This window comes from Pinus tabuliformis, chromosome 4_1 (genome assembly GCF_031772625.1).
Source record: "Pinus tabuliformis cultivar Carrire ecotype Pingquan chromosome 4_1, CPIR1, whole genome shotgun sequence".
NCBI classification, from domain to species: Eukaryota; Viridiplantae; Streptophyta; class Pinopsida; order Pinales; family Pinaceae; genus Pinus; species Pinus tabuliformis.
In genome coordinates this window covers 469,834,280-469,847,888 of record NC_142303.1, presented here as the reverse complement: position 1 = coordinate 469,847,888, position 13,609 = coordinate 469,834,280, and positions in this window count along the sequence as shown.

Below are 13,609 nucleotides of genomic sequence, written 5' to 3'. Positions count from 1 at the left end.
TGAGTGTCAGTCAGATGTGCGATCAAGGAATAGAGGTAATATTTAGATCAAATGGATGTTGTGTTCGTGATCTTGATACAGGTAAAACAATGATCAAAGGAAGAAGGACTCCAAATAATCTATACATATTTGAAGAAGGACCACAACAATGCTATTTGAGCAAGGATGATGAACACTGGCTATGGCATCGAAGGTTGGGGCATCTAAGCTTTTCACAAATAAGGAAAGCATGCAAATATCAGGTAGTTCGTGGTCTTCCAGATATCAAAATTCCAGACAACACTATATGCAAATCTTGTCAGTTTGGAAAGCAAACCAGAACTAAATTTCCAGAGAAGGAAGGATCAGCTAGCATACCTCTTGAGCTAGTACATACAGATACATGTGGTCCATTCAGAAAAAGAACACCTCGAGGAGAAGAATACTTGATATTATTCATTGACGATTTCTCCAGGTTTGTCTGGTTAGGACTTATGAAGCACAAAGATGAAGCATTCGAAAAATTCAAATCCTTCAAAGCCTTGGTTGAAAATGAATCAGGACACAAAATTAAGTGCCTCAGATCTGACAAAGGTGGGGAGTTTACCTCAAACGAATTTTTCGATTTCTGTGAAGAACATGGGATAAGAAGAGAATTCTCTACAGCTAGAAATCCTCAGCAAAATGGGGTGGTGGAAAGAATGAACAGAACAATCCAACAAATGGCTCGTGCTATGCTTGATGAATCAGGTACTCTCGCAACTTTCTGGGGTGAAGCTGCACATGCTGCGGTTATTATTCTTAACAAAACAAATGTCCGAGTAAACAACACTCAAACACCTCATGAGCTCTGGAGTGGTGAGACTCCTTCGGTGAAGCACTTCAAAATATTTGGGAGCAAATGTTATATTAAGAATACTGATGAGCAACTTGGCAAACTTGAACCAAGAGCAGATGAAGGCATTCTTCTTGGTTATTCTCCACATAGCAAAGCATACAAGTGCTACAGTAAAAGACTTGGCAGAATTGTTGACAGCATTGATGTAGTGGTTGATGAGAAGGGATATATTCCTAGGCAAGTTCATCATGAAGACATTGAAGAAGATGAAGGCTACACTCAAAGGCAGAATGATGAAGAAGAAGAACCTCAAGAAGAACCAGAGGAGCAGGCAAGAATAGAAGAGAAGACTCCATCCATATATGTTCAAAAGAATCATCCAGAATCTCAGATTGTGGGGCAGAAAGAAGCAGGAATACAAACAAGAAGAAGAATTGCAGAATCTTCAAGCTATTTGGCATTACTCTCTTCCACTGAACCACAAAATGTGAAAGAGGCATGCAAAGATGAATGTTGGGTCAAAGCAATGGATGAAGAACTTGAGCAGATCGAAAAGAACAACACTTGGGAACTAGTTCCTAGACCAAAAGATAAGAATGTCATAGGGACAAAATGGGTCTTCAAGAATAAATTGAATGAAAATGGAGAAGTAATTAGAAACAAGGCCAGACTTGTTTGTAAAGGGTATGCGCAGCAAGAAGGGATAGATTTTGAAGAGACCTTTGCTCCTGTAGCAAGACTTGAGGCCATCCGAATGTTCCTTGCTCTCTCAAGCTTTCAAAACTTCAAGGTATTTCAAATGGACGTGAAATCAGCCTTTCTGAAGGGAGACTTAGAAGAAGAAGTATATATTGAGCAGCCAGATGGTTTCATTCTTGGGAATGATCCAAACCTTGTATGCAAATTAAAAAAGGCTCTCTATGGTCTCAAACAAGCTCCAAGGGCTTGGTACTATCGATTGGACAAATATCTTCACCAACAAGGCTTTTCAAAAGGATCAGCAGATAGCAATCTCTATATAAAAATTGAAAATAACAAATTGTTAATACTTGTTGTTTATGTAGATGATATTATCTTTGGCAGCAATGAAGAGACTATGAGTCAAAACTTTGCCTTGGTTATGCAGAAAGAATTCGAAATGTCACTACTTGGAGAATTGACATACTTTCTTGGATTGCAAATCCAACAAAATGAAGGAGGCATCTTCTTGTCTCAAACCAAGTACCTCAAGCAGATCTTGAAGAAGTATGGCATGGAGGATTCAAAGCCAGTATGTACACCCATGGTTACAGGATGCAGCCTCAGTGCAAATGATGAATCAGCAGCAGTTCATCAACCAACTTATAGATCCATGATTGGGAGTTTGCTTTATTTGACAGGTACCCGACCAGACATCATGCATGCAGTCGGAATAGTTGGGAGATTTCAGGCAAATCCAAAGGAGACTCATCTTCAGGCAGTGAAGAGAATCTTCAAATATCTTCAAGGGACACAAAATTATGGATTATGGTATCCTAGAGATACAGATCTCACACTTCATGCTTATACAGATGCAGATTGGGCCGGAAGCGTGGATGACAGGAAGAGCACAAGTGGTGGGGCATTCTTTATGGGCTCCAGATTAGTATCTTGGTTCAGCAAGAAACAGAGTTCGATTGCCTTATCTACAGCTGAAGCAGAATATGTGGCTGCGGCATCTTGTTGCACACAACTTCTTTGGATGATGCAGACCTTGCAGGATTTTCAAATCACTTGCACTTCACCAGTCTCTATCTTATGTGATAATACAAGTGCAATCAGCATTTCAAAGAATCCAGTCATGCACTCAAAGACCAAGCACATACCAATCAAGTACCATTTTCTTCGGGAACAAGTGCTTGAGCAGAAGGTCAAGTTGGAGTATGTTCCTTCTAAGGAACAAGTTGCTGATATTCTCACAAAACCACTGCCCAGGGAAACTTTTGAATATCTCAGACAAAAGCTGGGAGTAGTTGATGCTTCATCTTGCTGTTGAAGCTTGTCTGTTCTACAGAAAATTTGGTATACGCAAGTAACGTAAGGGATATCCGCGTATATACGCCAATTTATGCTAGGAAAGTCGCGTGTATGGTGTACGCGTGTTGCAGAAAGCATATCCGCGTGCATACGACGTTTTCTGCAGGAGAAGTCGCGTATATGGAGTTCTGAACAGCAAGGGCAGACTCTGGTCGGAGAAGGTCTGAGATGGGTATGCCAGAATTCTTCAGGCACAGGTTCAGGGGGAGCAGCAGGCACAGGTTCAGGGGGAGCAGATTAAAGTCTCATAAAGCATTGATTGGCATTTAGATGCTTTTGGTTCTAGTACACAACTGTTGTTGGTTTCAGGAGAAGGAGCTCAGAAGGAAATCTTGCTTGCTGATCTAAAAGATGTGTATCAGATGCTGCTTGTGACTTTCATAAGTCTTGGTCTAGATTTGTTGTCTCTATGTCATGTATCTCTTCTGTGATATCTCTTTTATGGTGTCAAGGTTATGTAACGGCCTATGTTGGTTTCCCCACTATGCCTGGGATGAATGATGTAATATAATTGGTTGTTTCTGATGTATCCCTTCTTGGTTGGGAGTATGGATGTATGTATTGAGTCTTTTGGTAATAGGAAGGTCCCTTATGGTGTATAAGTCTTGGTTCCTTTGAAGAACATCTTTTGCAGATCTTGCCTACAGTCAGAGGAAGCATGTTTCAGCACAGCCAAGCAGAGATATCAGCATGTACTCAGGGGGAGCACGGCCCTTTGCCCTTGATGACAAAGGGGGAGAGTGATTTGATTTGGTATTGTTGCCATCAAGTCCAAAGGGGGAGATTGTTGGAATTATGAGACAAGTGTTGTCCTTGATGGCAAATCACACTGATAACAAATCATAGTGCAGAAGGATAGCAGCAAGGAATTGATGATCAGTCTACAAGTATGAAGAAAAATATATACACGCAGGTTCGCTATATACCAAGTCGCGTGTACACGCCGGTTGGCTTCAGTAAAAGCGCGTGTATGTGGAAAACTTATCTTTGGTCCACGGCGGTTATTCCTTGGAAGTTGTGCCTATGGTTTTGGACCTTGGTGTCTCGACGGACGTGTTGATCCCTAGTTTTGAAGATGATGGTATTGGATTTCTATGGTTTTGGCTCTTGGTATTGAACAAGGCCTAAGGCTATATAAGGAGAAGGAAATCATTAGGCAAAGGTATCTGAAATGTCTTGAATATCTGATGAAGTATTAGATCCAGTATGCAGGTTATTGGTTGATGATGTATTGCTTGATCTGAGCTAAGGAGAGATCTCATCGGTTGATGGAGAACAAGATCTAAGGAGAGATCGGGATCAAATGGTTTGAAATGAACTATCTTTATATAGTTGATTATGCGTATTTCTAGATCCGCATGACTGACGCAATATTATGTTCTGGGTATAACTGATGTCTGGTACAGCTGCAAGTTATGAAAAATTATTTTTAGATCTGTACGCAGGTTGTCTTCGGTAAAACCGCGTGTATACGCGGGTTGCCTTCATTGAAGTAGCGTATATCTTTTGGAGCTTGATTTTTGGGTTGCAGCTGGGTCTGACTGTTATTGCAGAGTTCTGTAGTCTGCTCTGTGTTCTGGTGACTGGGTTTGACAGGGTTTCAGTGGTTCAGTGATTCAAAGATTGTTGATGTGAGTATTGGTTGTTTTGTAATCTGCTATGAAGGTTGAATGAATTGTGGTCTTCAGATTGTAATATTGTGCTTCAGGAATATCCAGTCTGAAAATGTATGAAAAGTGGTACCTGAAGGAAAGAAGATTGTAGGCCTGCACCTACATACTAGTATCTTAGCTAGTACAAGAGCAAAGGGGGTTGAAGCTCCCTTCCAAGGAAGTTTGGAGAACGAGAGAAGGTTGAAGCCTTCTGCAGGTTGTAGCCTGCGTACTGGTATAAGGCTGCACCAGTACAAAAGATTGTAAACTGAAGTTCTTATTAAAGAAAGATAGAGACGACTTGCAGCAGGTGGTTTTCACCCACATTGGGTTTCCACCTTATATCATGGTGTTCATGTGTGTGGCTTTTGTGTGATGATCTGTTCTGTTATACTGTTTACTCTTAATATGGTGAATAATGACCTGATGCACTTAACTGAAGATAAACTAACTGAATTATAAGTTTTCTGGTTATACGCTGTTTTCTTTAGACACAGTAGCGTGTACACGCTGGTTCACTTAACTGAAGTAGCGTATATGTTTCTGAGCATTGAAAAAGTTTTTCTGATAATACTGATTCACCCCCCCTCTCAGTATTATTTCCAACATCATGTAGTACAGAATTATGCTTAAGTATGGTAGATGAATTTATAATGGGTCTAGATAACATGTCTGCAACCTTGTTATGTATGCCCTTTTTATATTTGATGACTAAATGAAACTGTTGTAGAAAACCCATCCATCTGTAATGTCTTGATTGCTGCAACTTAGTCTGGGAGTGAAAATATTGAAGTGGTTGATGATTAGTATGTATTACTGTCTCTTTGCCCATTAAGTAATGTTTCCACTTTTTCACACTCTGAACTAATGCATACAATTCTTTATCATATGTAGGATAATTAACTACTGCAGGATTAAAAGTCTCAGAATGATAGCATATGGGTTTACCGTGTTGTGTCAACACTGCTCCCATGGCATAGTCATTAGCATTAGTTTAGATTTCAAATGGTCTTTTTAGATCTGGCAGTGCTAGTACAGGTGTTGTACTAATCTTTACTTTCAAGGTGTCAAAGGCATTCTGATGTTTGCCTTCCCACTGAAACACCTTATTCAATCCTGTTAAAGCATGTAAGGGAGCTGCAATTAAGGAAATGTTAGAAATGAACTTCCTCCAATACTGTGCTGCTCCTAAGAAGCTTCTTACTTCTATAGCAGACTTGGGTTTAGGCCAGTTCACAATGACTGCCACTCTAGAGGGATCTATTTTCAATTGACCTCCCCCTACTATATGACCCAAGTAGTTTAGAGATGTCTTGCCAAATTCACATTTTGAGAGTTTAACATAAAGTTTTTCTCTTTTCAAAACATCTAGTGTCTGCTTAACATGCTTTAAATGTTCTTCCCACGTTTTACTAAAAATCAGAATGTCATCCAGATACACAATAACAAAATCATCAAGAAAAGGTTTGAGTACATCATCCATTAATCTCATGAAAGTAGCAGGAGCATTAGTTAAGCCAAAAGGCATAACCAACCATTCATACAATCCCTGCTTTGTTTTGAAAGCAGTCTTCCATGCATCTTGCTCTGCAACCCTCACCTAATGATATCCACTGTGAAAATCCAGCTTGATGAAATAAACAGCTTCCTTCAATTGATCTAAAATATCATCTATGCGAGGAAAGGAATAATGATTTTTTATTATTATCTTATTCAGTGCTTGGTAATCAATGCACATTCTCCACGAGCCATCTTTCTTTCTCACCAAAAGGATTGGTGACCCACATGGTGATGTGCTAGGCCTGATGAACCCTTTTTTGAGCAACTCTTGCACCTGCTTCTTGATTTCAGCATTCTCTAAAGCAGACAACCTTTTATACCGGTGGCTATAATAGTTGTTTCATCTCCTAAGTCTGACCCCAAATCTTTCTGAATAGCTGCAGCAGTCTTCTTCTTCTTGCCCTCGGACTTCTTAGGTCTCAGCTCTGGATGCAGAATCCAACAATACTCATCATCATGCCCATCCTTTTTATAGTGAGTGCATGAATCTTTGCTTTTTTGTGCAGTGTTAGCCTTCCTTTCTTTCTACTTCTGCTTTCTTTTCTCCTTGCTCTTGCTTGCAGTGGGTTGGGATGGTCCCCCAATTTCTGGATTTACATTCTTTCCTCTAGCTTCTAGATGAGTAGCTTGTACAGATACCTCATCTATACTAGCGGGATTAAACATGAGGATGCTATGTCTCATGTAGCTATGTAGACCACCAATGTACTTCAAAAGTGTCTCTGGTGAGTCTAATGAGATACCTAGCATCAATGCTCTCTTTCTAAATTCTTCAGTATACCCTTGCACACTTTGCCCTTTCAGCTACCGAAGAGTTTGCCAACTCATCATGGCTTGTTGCATGTAGGCCAATGGATACAACTGCTTTTTGATTGCAGAAACAAATTCACTCCAGATAGAGATAGTCTTACCATGTCTTTTCATATCAGCTTGGGTTCTGCATTCCCACCAAACCAAGGTAGTGCGTCCTAAGCGTAGGCTTGCCAGCTGAATCTTACTCTTGTCTGAGTCTATGTTCTGTACTTTGCAATACACATCAATTTGTCTAATCCAATTATCCAACATTTCAACATTAGTTCTCCATCATATATAGGCAAATCAAATTTAACATCTAGCTTGATCAAATATGCTTTCTTGCTATGCACAGGGCTATTAGGAGGTGTGAGAAAGCTTTCCTCTTTCCCTTTTCCTTTGGAGTGGTTATGGAAATGAGACTCATCTTCTTCTTTACCTTGTTTAGAACCTGAGGAGTCTTCATTCTTATGCTTTCTAAAGTCCTTGTACATTTCTTCTACCATAGACTTTATAGCTAGGAAACTTTCTATGAATTGAGGGTCTGGCCCCACAGAACCTTCCTCGGACATTGTCTTCCGAGGATATACTCTCCCAAGTTCAGGATTAGTTTCCACCAACTCTCCTTCTCCTAATTTGAGCTTTGATCTAGTGAGTATTAAACAACTAAACCAACACAAGCTTGTCTAACCTTACAACCTAGAGCTCTTAAACCACTTGATCTAATAATCACCCTATGAGTGACCTCAGTTAAAGATATATTGAATAAAGGTATTACAGACTCATGTGCTTGTGTGTGTGTCTATGTTATTTAAGCAACGGATCGATCAAATTGCAAATACATAGACACTTGAAATGGAAAGACAACAGAGAAATACAGTGAGCAAATACAAGAACACAAGAAATTAATAAGGAGTTCTCCTTCAGGGCTACATCTCCGGTCTAGCTCTCAGTGGTGGCCTTATTTTATTATGTCTTAAGCAGAGAATTACAATGCAGGGGCTCAATGTGAGTCTCCTGAAACAAGTTTGCTTGGCAGGGTGGTTCTCGGATTCCCCGAGTCACTGGAGTGCACAGACTCGTTTGCCTACCAGCTCTGTGACCTTCTGGTCTACAGTGGAGAGAGCCCAATGTGGTGCTCAGCCCGGACATATCATCTCTAGGATGGCTTCAATCTCTCAATCTCTCTGGTGCTCGATGCTTCCTTTGGTCAGCTCGGCCCTCTGTCTTCCTTCTGCTTTTGCTTCATTGTCTTCTTCTCTGTGTTTCGTCCTCCTCTTGGGGTTCTGGTGTCTTTCTCTCTCTGTGTTTTCTGTCTCTGTTCATGGCTTTAAGGCCATTCATTCCCAAGACTGTTCAGTTCCTCTTTCCACCTCCGTCGAATCGCCTTCTGCAGCTGCTCTTGGAGTTCCCTATTCGGCATCATCATCAAGCTCACAAGGAGTGGCCACATGTCCTCCTGTAATGGCGCTAGACTGCTTCGTCGATTCAATTCATCGGTTGCGTCGTGGAATTAGTCTTCCTCCACCGTGGCAGTCAAAGTAGACCTCAAATATTTACAAAATGCGGCTTAATCCCTCATCGATTATGTTTCCCCATCGGGAATGATTTCAGCTGTTAGATCTGAGGCCTCCAGATCTAATGCCATACACACGTTTCGCGCGGTTGACTTGCTCGATTGTTAGCGTGTGATGAGTGGCGGTTTTCTCTCTCCTCGCTTGCCACGCCTCAATCGCTGAGTGGAATCGCTCCACTTTCATCCAAAACCGCTTACCATCCAAGGAGCCCCCGATCAATACTGCCGGTTTCAGAGCACAGGTCCCACCTTTTAGCTTTAGCCTTTTCCGCCTTTCGCCCTTCGGTTCTCTGGCTCTCCACGCGACCAAGTGCTCGAGGCTTCTCCATTTCAAGCCTTTCGCCCAGCGTGCGCTAATCGCACATCAAAAACCTCCTCTATTTCCCGATCCGGGCCTCCCATGGGCTAATTTTGCCTCTCGCGGAGTCTCCATGGGCCTCGGTCAGCGCGCTTTGACCGAGGTCCTCGTTGTTCCACGTTGGCTGCCATTGCCACTAGTTCAGGGTGTTTTTTATCGTTGTTTTGAATTCTTTGATGTTTGTCCCGACCTGATACAGTCATGGTCCTTTTGATAGTTCTTCATGTAACCAATTCGGATTAGTGAGGCCAGTGCCTCACCTTCTGATCCTTCCATAGATCCCTTCTTGGATTTCCTTAGTGGACAATTTATAGCAAAATGGCCCACCTCATGACAATGAAAGCATCGCACTTTCAATTTGTCAAACTTCTTCCCACCTTGGGAAGAACTGGATTGGGAAAGAGAATCCTTCTCCTTCCTTTTCTTCTCCTTACTTGCTAAGGCATAGTTTTCTTCATCCTCCATGGATGAAGAACCATCTCTGGTGCTTCTTCTTATCTCCTCCTACATCAGATCCAACCAAAGTCATTCCCAATCTGGCAGTTTCTCTCTTCCATTAACCGAGTCCTGGTAACTATGCCAGGTCTTAGGAAGACCAAGGAGTGCAAGACTCACCATGTAATCATCAATTGTTGCAATCCCTACACTTCCAAGCTCATCCCTGCATGTGGTGAGCTTGTTTAGATACGTAGAGATCGTGTTGCCCTTTTCACACTTGATCTTCTGAAGCTTGTCCTTCAGCGCTAGCTTCATCTGATCGCTACTATTCTGATATAGATCTTTTAATGTTTTCCACATTAAAAACGGTGTCTCCTTCCCATGGAGGCTCAAGACAATGTGATCTCGAACTCCCTCCAGGAGGATTCTCCTTGCTCTAGCCACACATTTCTTCCATTCTGCCAGTTGAGTAGCATCAGTCGGCTTGGGGACTTCTTGATCAATGAAGTCCTTTAGACCATTATCCTCTAATATTGCCTCCATGTGATCCTTCCAGGCTATATAATTCGAGCTGCCATCAAGGGCATACTCGAGTCCTAAACCACTGAATGCCATAGGTGAAATAGAGATGTCATAAGAACTCGACTTCTATATTCAAGAACCAAACTTCGAACTTCGAACTTCTTGTATACTATTATTTTCCTTGATCACCTTTGCTCTGATATCATGTAGAAATTCCCACTATAGATCAACAGATTATGCAATATACTAAAACACAATACAAGATCTACTTCTACAACAATTTACGGAAGCTTAATAAATTTGAGCACGATCAATGAGAACACATATAACTGAGAATGAGAAGCAATCACACATGACACAGAAGAAATAACCTGGGGAAATCCTCAGCCTAAAACCCCAACTCTGTATTATCACACAAGTGGAAATATAGTACGAATTACAAAAAGAATCAGCTCAAAAGCTATCATGTTCTCTCTGCAATCCCTCTGCTGCTCATAGACAGTCAAAGGCCTCTCTCAAACCTTCTCCTCTACCCTCCAAGCCTCCTATTTCTTTGCGCAATTTTCCTTAGGGTCCAGTGCAGCCACTTGTGTGAATTGGCCTCTTCACACACTCACTAACCTGTGATCCAACTGTGCAATCTTGAAGGAGATAAATACTTCTCCATGGATGAGTTTCCTTTATAGGAAAAATCCATCCAACTGATAGTACATTGTCCTTCCTCTGATCTCAACTGGGTCTCTGTCTGAACTGACATGCATGAGTTATTCCTGAGAGAATATTCAGTTATCTGAAGTGCATCAGTTATATGCAAGCATGCATTAACTAATTGAACTTACATTAATTTAAACAAACTGTTTAAATCAATCTAACTGGACTTGACTCAGTTACCTAAGCCAACTAATTACAACTCAAATTATAACTCATCCTTATCTTTTAACTGATGGATAAATTCCTCAATTAATGGAGAAACTGTTGCATGTCCTCACATAGACTTCATGTTTGATTTTTCACAACTAATTAACTCATGGTGAATTAATTAATTTATTTTCAAATAGCTGCTAAGTTCAAATTCGAATTTTACTTCCTATTTTAGTCTTGGGACTGACTAAAAATAGGAATCCATCCTGAACTACTAAAAATAGAATGTTATTTTTAGCACTTCCATTTTTCATTCCCTGTTGCTCAATCCAGCACTGTTACCCGAACTGCTATTTATAGTAGTGTTATTTTTAGCACTTCTATTTTTAGCATTTCTTGTTGCTATTTTCAACACCATTACTATTGTCATTGTAGCCCTTATTATTATCGATGTGCACTTATTATCCCCATATTGTTATTATTGTGCCCCTTAGAAGCCCAGTATTGTTAAATTTGTGCCCTTATATTATTATTGTTATGTCGGCTTTGATTATATTGTGACCCCTTAGACTCCTATATATAGAGGAGGTTTTGTCATTTGTATCATCGAATAATTGTTCGTTTGTGTAACATAAAGGAGGTTGCCCCCTCGAAGAGGTTGATTTCCAAGGCATTGATCTATATTTTCTATCTTTTTGTGAGCTGGTTTAATAACATATGACTATGTCTATCCTCCTTCTTCATGCAAGGAATCTTGATGACCCATCCAACCCATAGATGTCCTTGCAATCATGAAGTCATTTTACCAAACTTGATTATAGAATGAAAAGATACTTACTTGATTGTGAAGATGAAATCTTCGCCTTAATTGCTTTGATGATAGTTGAAGAATATGTATTAGTACTTCTTCTTGAATGACCTTGTTTTGAATGGGAGATTCTTTCCTCAATAGAAAAGGTTTCTCCTTTTGATGAGGATGATTTTCTGCTTCCTTGGATGATCTTCTTCTAGGGAAAGGAGATGATCCTTGTTTGATTTCATAACCTTGGAGATGACAGTGCCTTCTTGCCTTAAATATGCTTTGGCTTCTTTTGTAGTGTAGATGAGGACTGCTTCTATGATTTCAACCTGTTCTAAGATGATGTGATCTTTGTTTTGAGGTCCTTTGATTTACCTTGATTTGTATACAACTTGATGAGGGTCTTGGTGGCCTTTTGATGATGACTATGGAGACAAATTTCCTTGCTATTGTAGACTGATTCTTGATTGTTGTTGTAGACTAATCCTTCAATCTTGATAATTCTCTTCAACCTTGCATTGATGCCCTTCTTGAAGATTGATCATTGTATGTCTCTTTTTACTGCCCTTCCTTTGACTTCAACACCTTAGCTCTGATGCCATGTTGAAGAATCTAGGGCAGTTAGAGTTAATGAGATTCTTCTTGCATGGTAACTATTTGTGAGGTATTCAACTTTACTTCTTAGCACAATCTTCACTTGCTATTATTATTAGAGTGTGTCTTCTCAGTTCATCAAATAGCTACCAAAACAAAGAGACAAGAACACACGATGTTGGATTTCTGCCACGGCCAAAACCTCTCCCTCTTGGAGAGGAAAACCTGCACAAAATTCTTCTTATAGAGATTCCAATTGATGAATACCAAGACCACGACCCTTGACCTATTATGCCACTCCAAGACCAAGACACCAATCCTCTTATTTTTCATTGTTGAGATCATCATTGCTGCACCATTGAGGCCATCGCTACTGCACCACTGAGATATTCATTCTTGTTGCACCATGATTTCTCCATCATCGAAATCTTCATCACTGATGAATCATGATTGTTCCTTCATTGAGATCTTTTTGCACCAATGCTTCACCTTCACTGAGAACTTTATCACACCAATGAGATCTCCATTTATAAGTATGTGTATGAAAGCTATATCGAAGTCTTCATCTACATTAGGATCATGACTGATATCATGATTATAGTGATGCTGAGGACATGAATGTGTCTATGATATATTCTTCACCGAGATCCTTCCTCTAACATGAATGTCGAGATTATTACTGTGATCTTAACCGATACTGTAACCATGTTTTCCGTGCATTGAGATTTGTCATAACTATGTCGACATTGTCGTCGTAACCCTGTAACTTGGCTGAGACTGCAGAGATATATGCGAGGGCTTCACTGTAATTATCACCGAGATTGCACCTCACTGTACCATCCAAAGTCATAGAGTAATCTAAGATTATGTCCTTGTTGTACCATCCGAAAATTACAAAGAAAAACTGAGTTTTTCCTACACTTTTGCGCTGACCCTAACTGAGTATATATAGTGGTTAGTCCTCCATAATTAGTTGATGTGTCAATGAACTGATGTGTCTCCTTTTTTAGCCGACTTGACATTTATCCATTTGCAGGCCGACATGACTATGTTTTACATCGTTTAGCTTGCTGCCTTCTTCAAGAGGATTGTGCTTGTCTTGGAGAGTTAATCTAGACTCTAGGTTGACTCATATGCATTACATATATTCTCAAGAAGAGCTCTTTGACTCTTTGACTTTCCTATAGCACTTCAACATGTGTTGGACCTATGTAATGAACCAAATACTCATTTTATAATTTTACAAAAATAATATTTCTTTTTTTTACAAGTACAAAGATGAAAATTATATTTATGAAGACTGAATCTAGTTACACTTTCTTCAATAGTTATTTAAATCACAGTATTAAAGGTAACTCCATAGGAGTGCCCATTATTTTTTATGTGCATTTTTATGAGCGAAGCAAAGAGAAAAGAGGATAGGACTCACCTTTTAGTTGGATTTTCTCTCGTATTCGGTTAAATCTAGGTTTCATTTGTTTAGAAGGTGTTTTTGTGTGCTTGTTCTTTCCATTTCTTATTTTAGTTATTTCATAAATTTGAACAAAGTTATTAATTAATTATCATGAAATCTAAGGAAATAAAT